Consider the following 15,894-nt stretch of genomic DNA (forward strand, 5'->3'; position numbering starts at 1 on the left):
TGCCCAGTCCTACCCTGGCTTGTTGAAATTACACAAGGTGCTCTGAAACCTAGGGTAATGGGGAAGAAATAAAGTGGTACCCTTGAGGGCTAGGAAAGAACAGAAATTCTGGAGCACTGGGAAGGGAATGGAGGTTGGTGGGCCATGGGTAGTAGGGGCCCTTGCTTATTCCATGGTTGTGTCCTGGTTGTTAAGACCTCAGAAAGGGTCGCCTTATGGCACCTTAGGGAGGTTCCACTCTAAGTACCAGGGCTTCTAGCTGAGGCACAGCCCCTTTTCAGCCCTACCCCACTCATGGTTAACATTGGAACAGATAGCCTGTCACATTTCAAGGTTGGGCGGTGAGAATAACAAGAGGTTAAGGTAGGTGAGAGATTAGAAGTCCTTCCACCATTTTCTTTTCATTTTTTTTAAAGTTTGTTTATTTATTGGGAGAGAAAGATGGAGGGAGGGAGAGAGAGAGAGAGAGACAGAGAGAATAATGGGGCACAGGCAGAGAGAAAGAATCCCAAGTAGGCCCCATGCTGTCACCACAGAGCCCGACTAAGGGCTTGATCCCACGAACCATGAGATCATGACCTGAGCTGAAATTAAGAGTCAGATGCTTAACTAACTGAGCCACCCAGGTGCCCCACCTTCCCCCATTTTCTGACACATGCACTTCTGTCAAATTCTGGTATAAACCAGGAAGGTAAGGGAACCTTAGTAATGATTGTGATGGGCTTTCTTGCCAGCTCAGAGGGTGCTAATATTGGACTTAAATTTATATAAAGAAAATAAAGATAAGAAAAATGTTTGGATACCTAAATGTCATGGCTTAAGATTGAATATGTTCCATGCATATGTAAGACAAAAAGTAGAATATGACAAGTGTTCCACAGGAGGCCAAGCATTATAGCATAGTTACAATAAATCATGGCATATTTTTAGCTGTTTGTGAGGACTGCAGTCTCTCTCTCTCTCTTTTTTTTAAAGTTTATTTATTCATTTTGAGAGAGAGGGAGCATATGCAGGAAGCAGAGAGAGAGAGGGAGAGAGAGAATCCCAAGCAGGTGCTGCACTGTCAGTGCAGAGCCCGACGCGGGGCTCAAACCCACCAAGGGTGAGATTATGACCTGAGCCAAAACCAAGAGTCAGACGCTTAACCAAGTGAATCATTCAGGCACCCCACTGCAGTCTCGTTTTCACAGTTTTGATTTTTTTTTTTTCCAGGCTAGTGCAGTTAAATAGAGGAGGGGGTATAATTATTTTCCTCACTGATTCTGTTCTAGCTTGCTCAGTTTCATAACACAAAGTGTAGTAACAAATAATTGTACATGTGGTAAAAATTTATGTGTTAGTCAAGTATTGATGAAGTATTTTCTGGTAATTCCATCTACTTTCCCCTAATCATTATGTATCATTTGAGAATATGCATCATATTCTGTAAAATCCATGTTATCCATCTTCTAGATTATAGAGGCAGAAAAAAACTGTTTAGTTTGCAAGGCATTATGGCACAGAGAGTGCACATCCCTTTGCTCCCCCATCTCCTCCTCCCACAGACACCTTTCTTAAGCGGCAGCTTTCTCTTTGTCATTCCAGAGGCTTCAGAGCAGAGACCTCTATGCAATTTCTGTTTTTCCTCAAGAAATTATGGCGAACAGTCGAGTGGGTAGGCTTAGAGACATTTTCTATATATAGTCTGTGTATCCTTGATTCTAAAACACTTGATAAAAACAGATTTGTAATGTTTTGAAATTCAGAATGTGTCTTGCAATCAATGTCAAAAGAAATCTGTCTGTTTCCAGGCAGAACTGTAAGTTTTGCTGTTTGTCATTGTGCACGAGCATGCCTAGTGTTGTGTGGAAGGTATCTTGCCATCTGATTGCCAACTCAGATGAGTTATTTGTAACAGTACTTTACGCAGGTGAATTTTATTTGTACATTTTATTTTATTTAAATAATTTTTATTTTTTACCATAGGTATTTGCATCTTTTTTCTTTTTATCTTTTCACTTATCTCCTACCTCCCACCCCACCTCTGGCAACCACCAGTCTGTTCTCTGTATCTGTGGCTTTGTTCTTGGTTTTGTTTTAGACTCCATATACACAGGAGGTCATACAGTATTTGTGTTTTGCTGTCTACCTTATTTCACTTCACGTAATGCCCTCGAGGTTCATCCATGTTGTTTGTTACAAATGGCAAGATATAATTCTCTTTTATGGCTGAATAATATTCCATTGTGTGTGTGTGTGTGTGTGTGAGCACATCTTCTTTATCCATTCATCCACTGATGGAGATACTTAAGCTGCTTCCATATCAAGGCTATTGTAAATGGTGCTGCAATGAACATGGGGGTACAGATATCCTTTTGAGAGTATCCTTTTCATTTTCTTCAGATAGAAGTGGAATTGCTGGATCATATGGTAGGTTTATTTTTTTAATGTTTTTTTTTTAATTTATTTTGAGAGCGAGAGAGAGAGAGAGAGAGAGAGAGCGAGAGCAGGGGGGAGGGGCAGAGAGAGAGGGAGAGAGAGAATCTAGAGCAGACTCTGCACTGACAGACACTGAAATAGGGCCTGAACTCACAAACTAAGAGATCATGACCCAAACCAAAATCAAGAGTCAGACGTTTAACTGACTGAGCCACCCAGGCACCCCAGTAGTTCGGTTTTTAATTTCTTGAGTAATTTCCATACTGTTTTCCATAGTGGCTGTACCAATTTACATTCCTACCAACAGCGTGAACAAGGGTTCCCTTTTCTCCACACCTTTTCCAACACTGGCCATTTCTTATGTTTTTGATGGTAGCCATTCTAACAAGCATGAGGTGATGTTGCACTGTGATTTTGATTTGCATTTCCCTGGTGATTAAAAGATGCATTTTTCATGTACATGTTGTCCATTTCTATATCTTCTTTGGAAAAATGTCTCTTCAGATCTTTTGCCATTTTAAAATCACATTGGTTTTTTCTTCTTCTTCTTCTTCTTCTTCTTCTTCTTCTTTTTTTTTTTTTTTTTTTTTTTTTTGCTATTGAGTTGTATGAGTTCTTTATATATTTTGGATATTAGTGCCTTATCAGATATGTGATTTGCAAATATTTTCTCTTATTTGGTAGGTTGCCTTTTCATTTCATTGATGGTTTCCTTTACTGCACAGAAGATTTTTGGTTTGATGGTGTCCCGCTTGTTTATTTTTGTTTTTGTTGCCTTTGCTTTTGGTGGCACATTCAAAAAATCATCACCAAGGCCAACGTCAAGGAGCTTATTGCCTATGTTTTCTTCTAGGAGTTTTTTGGTTTCAAGTCTTATATTCAAGTTTTTCATCCAAGTTGAGTTAATTTTTGTGTATGGTATAAGATAGTGGTTGAGTTTCACTCTTTTACATGTGGCTGTCCAGTTTTACTAGCAATTTCAGGTGAATTTTAATTTAATTCTAGACTCCCATTTGACTTTTAAAGATTATAATTCAGCAAACCTAAACTCTTTTTTTAATGTGGAAGATTGCCCATTATATGTCAAACAATGAATTTAAAAATGGGGGGTTGTCACATACTTTGGACTAGATAAGAAAACTTTCAGAGTGGGAAGAGATTGTGTGACCAATTCATGTGCTGAGGAGTTTTACTTGGGAATGGCACGCCTGTTAAAGGGTTCTAGCTAACTTGTTCCCTGAAAGTTTTTATGAAAATGTTTAGTATTTAGTGTAAATAATATAAAAATGTATAAAGAAAAGTCAGTAAACTCCTTTCCCACTCCTCCACCCATTTCTACTCTCTCTTCCCCTAGAAGGAGGATCCTTCCATGTCTTTCTTTATGTTCATGCATGATGTGCCTATATAGATTTTTGCAATGATATTATGCTAATCCCAAGACTCCCTATAGTGGATTTGTCAGGGTTGCATCCACAGGTCCTCAGATCTCTTTACTGTTTCTGTGTGCGCTGGCTCCTGGTGTAATCACCCTCCCCACAGCCTGCACCTGGGTTGCCTTGTGGGCAGCCCTCAGGTTGCTGGAACATACTTTGCTTGTGTTCATAGGAGCCCAGAAGCATGTAAGAATTTACACCTCACCCACTAGCCTTGGCTAATCACTGATAAATGCAAAGTGTAAACTCTAGCTCTCCTGCTCCCCTCATGAATATAATTGAGTCAGTCATTCAGGTAGTTTCCTGACTTTGTTTTGTTTTGTTTTAGACACTAAACACAATGCTAAAATGTACAGCTTTGTACATATATCCTCTGCTTGAGTGTACGGAGTTTGAACTAAGCCACTGCACACTACTGAGATAAAGTGGTAAACCTCTAAGTCTGCAGAATGGTCTAAGGGAGAGAACTAGGCAACAGAATTTTGATTCTTTCCTTCAACAAATATTTACTGGTCTTCTTTCATGTGCAAGTTCTGTGTAAGGCCTACATGTTCAGTAGAGAACAAAACAGAAATGGTTTCTGCCCTCTTGGAACTTGTGTAGTCAGGGGTGGGAGGGAGACATTCAGCAACAATCTCATAAGTAAATCTTTGCAAATTGAATAAATGTTATGAAGAAAAAATTGAGTGGTCTGCAAGAGTGTAACTGAGGGACTTAGATTGGGAAATCAGGAACAACTTCTCTGGGGAAGTGACAGTTATTAGAAAATAAAAATAAAAAATTTTTCCAATGTTTAGATTATTTACACAATCCTAAAATTCATTCTAAGGAATTTTTATTTTACTTTGTATTTACTTGAATTGAACAGACATGAAATTGACTTTTGCTTCAACTTGCAATGTCTGCAGAATAGCCATCTTTTTGCTGAATTCTTTGAAACTCCCTTTGCTATCTTGTCCTCTCAATCCCTTCCCCTGTCCTTTCATGTTTATCTCATTTAAAAAATTGTGATAATATTTCCAAGGTGGCATTTTCTGACCTTCTAGCCCACCTCTTTTCTGGCCCACATCAGGCTGATATATAGAGGGAGATTTTTGGTGAAGCAGTAAACAACAGGAGCTCTATAAATATGAAAGATGGTCATACTGGCAGGAGAAGGCGCTGCGGTATCTGGAGGTTGGAATCCTACTACTACTACCACTACCTAATCCTACTGCTTCCTTGTAAGAGGAATACACCTGATGTAACTCATTAACTAGTGCCTGGGACCTCCAGGATAGGTGGAAAGGGAAGGGAGTGAAAATGAAGGAGACCACAGAGAGCAGGAGAACGCTGATGCCACGATAGTCCCTGACACAGTGTAGGTGTTCACTAAATATTTGTTGCGTAAATGAATGCATGAATGACGCTCACTGGAGTAAATTGCGCATGAACTGATTGATCAGCAGCCTCACATGAAAAGGCAAAGTGCTGTTTTGCGTAGGCCCTGGACTCACTCACTCACTCACTCTGTGAACATGATGATCTACTGATTAGAATGTTTTCTGGCAATTCCTGTGCCTAGGTTTCTAAATGCTAAGGGGTCAGGTAGGAATACATGCCATCCTTTCTCAAGATGGGGGAAATTTCAGATATGAATGAGATAGGGGAGAGGAAGCAAACCCAGGGCACAGGCAGGGGTGGGTGCTGGGACTGAGCATCCAGGGTTGAGTCCATTTGACGTGATCAGACCAGAGGTCACTGTCCGAAGGCTAAGATAACATCATCTTCCTGCACCAAAACCGGATGCAGCGGTCATTTGTCTGGGAACCAAGGAGTCCTGTGTCATCAGAGTCGTGAAAGGCTGGTTTGGGCAGGGAAATGCATAACCCTGTTGGTGACAACCAGGGTTCTTCTCACCTTAAGTAGGCTGGACATAATCATAATGACTTCTTGGGTGTTTTGAGTGGCTACCCAGAAGGGTAAGATGTGAAGAGGATCTGATTTATATTTAATTTTTTAATGGCAATTTGAGAGAGATCGGAATAGCCACTCAAAATCAGCTATATATTAAGCACATATGCAAAACACTAGACTAGGTGCCGTGGGATATGAAAGGATATGGATGAGGAGGAGAGAAAATGAATTTGGAGTCAGACTCAAGAATTTGAAGTCAACTCTAGGTTATATACATGAGATATATTACACATGAAAAGAAGCCGGCAATGCAAGGCATTGAGCAAGTACCAAGTAACTTGGCACTTGTGAGAAGAGAATTATGCTCTCAGAATTTGGAGGAGGGAGGCTTAGCTGGAAGACTAAAGATTTAAGGTTTGAACTAGATCTTGAAGGATGAGCTGCAAGAACCACCTAGGCTAAGTCTGAAAACTACTATTATCTTTTCTTGCTCTCCTATTCATCCAGGCTCTGCTGGCCCTCAGTGGATGAGGGGCCTAATGTAAAGGAGAGCAGGACTTTGCCTGACTTTGGCTTTGTCTCCAGGGCTTGTCACCCCTGGCTGATCTCTGCAAAAGGCGGAGGCAACATGCAAGCTTCCTGCTATAGACTGGCCTGGTATTGTGGGCTATTATTGTCTTCAAAAACTGGGTGTGTGAGCCATGCTGCTAAGGTCTTGAGCATAAAATTCTAGAGGCTATGTGTTCTTTAAAAATTTCCCCTTCTTCTTAGGACCAGTAATGTTCAGAAATTCAAAGACAGAGACTTACGCCCTTGGGAATCTTTGATTCGTTAGCAAGTACAACCCTGAACACTTAGGGTTGGTGAAGTGTGGTACATTTTTCTTAACTCCAATTTTTTCTCAATCTCAGAGCTACTTTCATTTGTCTGGCAGTGTCCCCATATAAGGGGGCACTCTGGAGAAGTATGAGTATTTTCCCTCCTTTTATTATTATTTTTTTCAAATTCTGGAACCAGCTGTCTCTTACTCCTTCCTGCCCTGCCCTGGTCCCAGAGTTTCTGACTTCTCCCTAGAGGCACTTATTGGAAACTTTTTGAGCCAGTGGAGAATCAACTTAGAGGCTTTTCTACTTTTAGACCAATGGGAATATTGTGTGTCATGGATGGAAAGATTTGAATACTACAACTATCACATTGAGGCTACATAACAAGGCTAGTTCCATGTCTTGGCACACAGCCAGAGTTAACTTTGCTTTGCTGGATGTAGACACAATGAATTCTGTTTGACCAAGAAATCATGTGTAACAAATGCTTTTGCAAAACCTTGTCCATTTAGCAGTTACTTCAATAAAGATGTGCTTCAGCAAGGGGTTTTTGTATAACAGCTGTGTTTAAACACCTATCTTAACATTTTTAAAAAATGAACTTTTTATTTTAGAGTAGTTTTTTGATTTATAGAGAAGTTGTGAAGATAGTATAGAAAGTTCCCATATACTTCATACCCCGTTCCCCCCGTAATTATTAACATCTTAAATTAGTATGGTACATTTGTTACAATCCATGAACCAATACTGATACATTATTATTACTAAAATTCATACTTTATTCAGATTTCTTTAGTTTCTGTATAATGTTCCCTTTCTGTTCCAAGATCCCATATTTCATTAATCCTCATGTCTTCTTAGGCTCCTCTTGAATGGAAAAAAATTTTTTTTTTTTTTTTTTACTTTCCTTATTTTTGATGACTTTGACAAATTTGAGAAGTACTGGTAAGGTATTTTATAGAATGTTCTTCAACTGGGATTTATCTGACACCTTCCTCATAATTATACTGGGGCTATGCAGTTTTGGGAGGAAGACCACAGAGATGAAGAGCCAGTTTTATCACATCACACTGAGGGTATGCACTATCAGCATGACCTATTACCGTTGGTGTTATCTTGGTCACCTGGCTCAGGTAGCATTTGTCAGGTTTCTCCACTGTGAAATCACTCTTTCTTCTTCCCTTCCCATACTCCACTCTTTGGAATGTAGTAACTATGTGTAGCTCATGCTTAAGGAGTATTAGGCCCCATCTCCTAGAGGGCAGAGTATCTACATAAATTATTTGGAATTCTTCCTGTCAGAAGATCTGTCTATTCTCCCTCATTCATTTATTCAATAATTTATATCAGTATAAACTCATGGATATTTATTTTATACTTTCGGTTATAATTGACTACAATTTTATTTTGTGCCCAAATTCTTCCAGTTTTGGCTATTGTCTCCTGTGTCAGTTTGATCTACACTGTCACTGTGGGGTTTTTTGATCACTCCCTTACTTTCTGGCACCACAAGATATTCCAGGCTCACCTTGCGTATTTCCTACCCCAGTCCTAGAATCAGCCATTTCTTCAGGAGTTCAGGAGAATTGTGTTAGAATACAAAGATCTAAGGGCTGGCTGTGCTTCATGCTACTTGAGTATCATTGGTTAGAGGCCCTCACAGCTGACAGAGCAAGGAAGTATTTATGTCCTCTGAACCTTGTATATATACACAACTGTAAATATTGCTATATTAAGCAGTCTATATGTTAAAGTAAACTTCATGAGTTCGTACTGATGTTTCCAACTATAGTGCATTACCATGTGGGTCATTCTAGACACCTCCCCTTGCCTTGTAACCTTCCACCCCAATAGTAGGGCCACTGACTCCTACCGTCATCCATTTACTTAAGTGTTCAATTCCAGTATACATGTACAGTGAGCTGTCTCTGAATTATGAACCAGTAGCCTCATGGGAAACTTTATCAAGTAGAGTAATGTATTTTGTATAGTTCCTTTTGCTTTTAGTATTGCAAACTTCACTTCTTTCCAAAGTCAGCACCCCTTTCTCTTCAAGTCATACTTCACCACCCATTCCCCTCTCTCAACATGGCCCCAGTCCCACAGTTGCTGTTGAATAGATAGAATTGCTTTAAATTTGGGGAAGAGAGGTAGAGAGATCCTTTGTGCTATAGGATGGAAGGGACTTCTGCTCTCATTCTCCTCAGGTACCCTGGGTTTACTTCTGAAAAACAAAAGGATGATGTTGGAGGGGAAAAAGCAAGAGACACCAAAGAGAAGATAATGTTTTGTTTAATATAAACATAGATCTAGCATATAAGTGAATAGGAAAGGAAGACATACTTGTTGAGTGCCAGCCATGTCCTAGAGTCTCTGTTAGGAGTGAGTTCTTACATATTTTTTTTCTCCTCTTCCCCTTACAGTAATATAGATTAAATATACAGATATAGAATCTATGATATAGATTAAAAACAAAATCTTGTGGTGCCTGGGTGGCTTAGTTGAGCGTCTGAATCTTTATTTTAGGCCAGGTCATGATCCCAGGGTCTTGGGATGGAGCTCCACACTGGGCTCCACACTCAGTGTGGAGCCTGCTGGATTATCTCTCTCTCTCTCTCTCTCTCTCTCTCTCTCTCTCTTTCTTCCCATCTGTCCCTTTCCCCCTCTTGCGCCTGCTCTCTAAATAAATAAATAAATAAATACCTTTAATAAAGTAAATAAATAAAACCAAATCTTTATTTTACATATAAAGGAACTGAGGTGCAGAGAGGCTTATTAACTTGTCTAAGATCACACAGTAAGAATTTGAACCTAGATCTCCTTAACTCTGAAGCTTTGGCAGCACGTCAAAATCATCTAGGCCTTTGGGGCGCCTGGCTGGCTTAGTCAGTAGAGCAGCCAACTCATGATCTCAATGTCTTGAGTTCAAGCACCAAGTTGAGTGTGGAGTCTACTTAAAAACAAACAAGCAAACAAACAAACAAAAGTCATCTGGGCTTTTAAAAAAGAAAATAAATAAACAAACAGAAAACCTTGCCTGAGCCCTATCCCAGACCAAGTAGAATCCCAATGTCTGAGGGTAGGGATGGGCATTAGCATTTTTAAGTGCCCCAGTTGATTATAATGTGCAAGCCAAGGTTGAGAATCATGGCTCTGCTTGGAGAGACAGTCTCTCTCCTACTTTTCTCCTAAAAGAAGGGAAAGGGCATTTTCTGAACCAATGTGCATTCTAAATACTCTCAGAGGATCCACCTCTATTCCCTATTTCCTACTCCATACGGGGGTTCTTATCATCTCTGAATAACTGCTAGCAGGCAGACAGAGTCAGAGCAGAGGTTATTATGGATGGAAGAGAAGTAGAGATTCAATCCAGTAAAGTTAATCTGTGTTTCTCTTCTCATGAGACATGTATGCATAGTGCTGATAGATTGTCAAAGCACAATGTCAAATAGTGTCAAGAAAATTTAATATGATTTTCAAAATGTGCTGGAAAATTTTGTTTGTTGAATATTCATACACCAATACCAAATAGTACTGACTTAATATCTTGGTTTATATGGAGTGAAAGAAGATGGAGCCTAGGTCTATTGCTGGTGGAAAAAAATGTATGAGTTCCTGAGATTAGATCTGTAAGATATCTAAGATATAACATTGTACCACATGATTTTCAAAGTACTATAATGTACCATTCCTATCCATTATAAAAACCCATTCTTGGGGCGCCTGGGTGGCGCAGTCGGTTAAGCCTCCGACTTCAGCCAGGTCACGATCTCGCGGTCCGTGAGTTCGAGCCCCACGTCAGGCTCTGGGCTGATGGCTCGGAGCCTGGAGCCTGTTTCCGATTCTGTGTCTCCCTCTCTCTGCCCCTCCCCCGTTCATGCTCTGTCTCTCTCTCTGTCCCAAAAATAAATAAAACGTTGAAAAAAAAAATTAAAAAAAAAAAAACCATTCTTTTACAGTCTCCTTTTAGCCTTGAAAGCAACTATAGCAAGGAATATTTAAAAAATATCAAAACGGCATTAATGCTTTGAACACTGTTTCAAATATTATGAAGAATATTTTCTTTTTTTAAATTCAAAAAAATTTTTTTAAATGTTTACTTATTTTTGAGAGAGAGACAGGCATGAGCAGGGGAGAGCAGAGAGAGAGGGACACACAGAATCCCAAGCAGACTTCAGGCTCTGAGCTGTCAGCACAAAGCCTGACATGGGGCTCAAACTCATGAATGGCAAGATCATGACCTGAGCCAAAGTTGGCCACCCAACCGACTGAGCCACCTAGGTGCTCCTATGAAGAACATGTTAGTATATTCAAATATAATAAAAGCTAAATGGATAAATGCAGGCATTCTTGGAGTTGGCAAAACATGTCATTTTTCTAATAGTTACCCATGACATTTATTTTAAGATACATAAAACCAGAGTACCTCCTAACATGAATTTTATCAATAGAGTTTTGTTTTATTTATTTTTTAAATGCTTTATTTATTTTTGAGATAGAGAAAGAGAGGGAGCGCGCGACTGCACGCAAGTGGGGGAGGGGCAGAAAGAGGGGAACAGAGGATCTGAAGCGGGGCTCTGCGCTACTGATAGAGGTGAGCCCGATGTGAAGCCGGAACTCACGAATTGTGAGATCATGACCTAAGCAGAAGTCAGATGTTCAACTGACTGAGCCACCCACGTGCCCTCAACTTCTGTTTTAATGAAGAAGTAGAAACAGTGTGGAGACCAGAATGCCCATCCTCCACCCCGTTCTACCAGCCACCTTCCATATCACCACCTACCAATGACTCAGATGCTACCATCACTACTCCGATTTCTGTGATTCCTGATTGCTTGGTCATTGTTGGGTGGATAGAGAGTTCCTCAAGTTGTCAAACCATACTGTGGATATTGCACATTAAAGAGAGTGCCTGATTATTGTGCTACAGACTGCACAGCGAATACATTTCTTTGGTTTACACTGGTGTAACAGCCTTTTAGCTTTGACCAGTTTGTTGTTCAGTTACTTTTATTTGTCTTGCAGATGATCTCTTTCATCTGACTATTTGCTCCTCAGCTGTGCTGACAGCTCAGAGCCTGGAGTCTGTTTCGGATTCTGTGTCTCCCTCTCTCTGACCCTCCCCCGTTCATGCTCTGTCTCTCTCTCTCTCAAAAATAAATAAAAACGTTAAGAAAATTAAAAAAAATTAATTGGTTTAAATCAGAATTTCAAGGTCCAGATAGTACATTTGGGTTAGTATATTGTTTAAATCTCTTTTATTCTGTAGGTACCTCATCCTCTTTTGACTTTACTGCAATTTATTTTTATTTTTTAATTTTCTTAACATTTATTTATTATTGAGAGAAAGAGAGACACAGAGCATAAGCAGGGGAGGGGTAGAGAGAGGGGGCGACATAGAATCTGAAGTAGGCTCCAGGCTCTGAGCTGTCAGCACAGAGCCTGACGTGGGGCTCGAAATCACGAACTGTGAGATCGTGACCTGGGCCGAAGTCGGTCGCTTAACCAACTGAGCCACCCAGGCGCCCCGCCCCCCACTCCTCACCGCAATTTATTTGTTAAAGGAATTGAATTGTTTTGTAGTATTTCCTCAAGGTTAAATTATACTTATTGTTTTCCTGAACTGTCTTCTTACATGGTTTTCTGTGCCCTATATTTCCTGTAAACTGGTATTTAAATTGAGAGGCTTCAATTTTTTGGCAAGACTACTTCAGAAGGTGCTGTGTGTTCTTCCATCAGGAGGCCTTCAATGAATGTTTGTACCTCCTTTTGTGATGTCAGCAGTCATTGATGATTATTACCTAGCTTCATCTTAGATGTTTATATAATGATGATACTCTAATGCTATCAATTTGATTCTTTCATTATCTGGAATACTTTAAGGAGAAACTTTCCCTCATCAGTTATTTGGTTGTTGTGTGGTACAGTTTTGTGCAGCAAAGCATATTGACTGTTGGTATTTCCTCCTTTTATTTGTTTTCTGAATAATGAATTGGTTCCAAAGATGAACAATGATTCCTTTAGATTATCATTATGAACACATAGGTATCAACATATCTGATGTGTTTCCATTCTCAACGTTTATTTATTTTTGGGACAGAGAGAGACAGAGCATGAACGGGGGAGGGGCAGAGAGAGAGGGAGACACAGAATCGGAAACAGGCTCCAGGCTCTGAGCCATCAGTCCAGAGCCTGACGCGGGGCTCGAACTCACGGGCCGCGAGATCGTGACCCGGCTGAAGTCGGACGCTTAACCGACTGCGCCACCCAGGCGCCCCTGATGTGTTTCCATTCTTATTGCTGTTCAAAGTTTTACTACTTTGGCTAGTAGGAGCCACTTGAAGTTGGTTCCTGAGTCCCTTTGACACAACCCTAGTAGTTTTAGATAGTACCTTTGCTTTCTGATATGACAAAATATTCCAATCTCATATACTTCCCACCTTAGGCTTGGAATCAGCCATTTTCCCAAAGAATTTGGTTCATTGTAGTGGAAAATAGTATTTAGACATCACAATCTTGTGCTGAGGCAGAAGGTAATATCTAGTAAAGACCTATAGGGAATGAGGGAAGGAGTTGTGTGGATATTTGGGAGAATAGCATTCCAGACAGAAGGAATAGCAGGTGCAAAGAATATGAGGCTGGAACAGAGGGAGCAAGAAGAGGAAAGTAGTGGGAAAGAAAGAGGTGATGGGGAGCAGGCTAGGGAGGGCCTTGTAGGCTATCTGAAGGACTTTAGGTTTGCTTGGCATAGGTGGGAGCCATTGGAGGGTTTTGAGCAGAGGAATGAGGAATAATCTTTTGTTTTAACTGAATCACTAATGCTGGGCTGTTATTGGACTGAACAGGCTTCAAAGCAGAATCTGACAGACCAGTGAGAAGGCTATCACAGTAAACCAGGTGAGAGGTGATGTGGCTAAGGCCAGTGTGGTAGCAGTGGAGATGATAAGGAGTCAGGTGCTAGATATATTTTGAAAATGGAACCCACAGAATTTGCTGAAGGATCTGACTTGGAATGTAAGGAAAGAGGATTCAATGTGACTCCAAGTTTTGTGGCCTGAGCTATAAGTGAAATCATAAAACATCATGATAATATGAGTCGCATCTCTTCTGTGGGTCAGTGCTGTGTTTGGGGGAGGGACAGTAGAGGGTCAGGGAAAGCCCCACAGAAGACTAGATACTTAAACTAAGTCATGAGGTATATGTAGGAGGACCCATGAGCAAGAGGGGAAAGAGCATTCTGAACAGAGGGAGTGACCGAGGAAGTAGAAGGTTAAACTTTGGGAGAGGTGGGTGTCTTGCATGAGTACAACTTATGTAAATGCAGAGTCCTGAAAGGACAATGGGTTTGGAATTATGATTTGGTTTTGGAGTACAGGGATCTATGGCAGGAAATGAGTCTAGAGAGGTAGAGGGGGACCTTATATATTCCATGATAAGAATTTGAATTTTGCTTTATGGATGATAAGGAGACTAGGACTTTTTAAGCCTGGGAATGTCATTATCAGGTTTATACCTCAGAAAGATCATGTGGGCAGTCCAGTGAGAGAGATTGAAGATAAAGAAAAAATGAAACTTCAATCATTTTGAGAATTCATCAAAGATCACTTTATCATTAAAAGAAAGAGAAATATCTTCACTTCTTCCTAACAACTCCGTCTCTGAGTGCAGTTTTTACTTTCTACCTCTCATTATAAGTAACACGACCATGAGCAATTATAACAATTTTTTAATTCAGATTTAGTTTTTAAGATAAATTCTCAGGCCTTTGGAAAGACACACACAAATCCCATCTGTTTTGTAATTATTCTTGGATGAATAACACTGAACTATATAGTGTTTTCATATGCCAAGGAGGGTGTGACCACCAGACAGTATGTTTTAACTGCTGTATGTTTTAACAGAACATGTTACCATAAGAAGCATTTGACATTTAGTCAGAGGTTCACATAATATGAGTTGGGGGCTAAAATCATGGTTCTGTTACGGCATATTGAATTTGGATGAACTTCACATTTTTGTGAAGAGCTAGTTAACATAATGAGATTTTTATGTCTTCTGGTTGAACTAGAAGTTGAATACTTTACTCCTGATAGTTTCTCTCTCTGTGATGACATTAACAAAGAAATGAGTCATTTGTCAAAATGACTTTAACTCAACAATGTGATGTCCAAGTAGAACAGATAGGAGTTGCTTTGATTTTATTTTTGTTTGAAATAGAGGACTATTGCCACAGCGCCCAAGTGGAGCTCTCCTTGACATGTTCGGTGTTTGTTTGTTTTTCCCACCTAACCCCTCACCCACTCTGATCTTCCACTTGATCATTCCCTTCTCCTTCTAGCTTTGATGGTCTGTTTTCCATTCTATAGTTCACAGGATGTTTGGGGACATGCTGTTTTTCAAATCTTTCTTCAAAACAGTGATACCAAACAATCATTAAACCCATTATAAAAATTGTTGATTTATACAAATATCTCATTATCTTTCTTAAAAATAATTTTATCATATAAGACAAATATCAAACCAATATTCCTTGGTAGAGATGGAGTCTAAACTGGCTCTGGAAGGCATCCATTGGATTTTTCATTTAGCATAATTAGTTAATATAAATGCAAAATCATGTAACTAGGAACCATTAGTAAGATAAAAGAAGAATTTTGTTGGACAGAATCAGATTTATTAAAAATCAAACATTTATTGAGCACATACTATGTGCCAGGCAATGTGCAAAGTAACAGAGATGCCTGAACTGGAAAGGCAGCCCTTGCCTTTATTAAAGTATCATGAAGAATTTATTTTCTATATAGAGTCAAAAACAATCTGGAGGGAGAAGTTCAGATGGTGGAGTAGTAGGGGGACCCTGGGCTTGCCTTGTCCCTCAAACACAGATCAGCATCAAATCATTTTGAACACCTAGGAAATTGATCTGCAGATTAAAAGAACAATCTGTATAATTTGAGATAGAGAGCCTGGAAGGCTTATTTTAACAAATCAAAGCACACCTAGTTAAAGGTCCAAACACTTCCCACTGCAAGCAAGGAGGAACTCTGCAGAGGACTGACCTGGGGGAGAGAGCAGCCAAATCACAACAGCAGAGTGCACACAGCATACACCAGAAATACTTCTTGAAGTGTCAGGCCCTGGACAGTGTATGACCCCTTCTTAATATAGTATTACTTTCAGGAGCAGGAAACATAACAAGCTTTCATAACATGCAAAAGACAGAGACCTGGACAAAATGACAAGACAGAGGAATTCTCCCCAAAAGAAAGATCAAGAAGAAACCACAGCCGGAGATTTGTTCAAAACAGATATAACCAATATAT

Source organism: Leopardus geoffroyi, chromosome D2 (assembly GCF_018350155.1).
Source record: "Leopardus geoffroyi isolate Oge1 chromosome D2, O.geoffroyi_Oge1_pat1.0, whole genome shotgun sequence".
NCBI classification, from domain to species: domain Eukaryota; kingdom Metazoa; phylum Chordata; class Mammalia; order Carnivora; family Felidae; genus Leopardus; species Leopardus geoffroyi.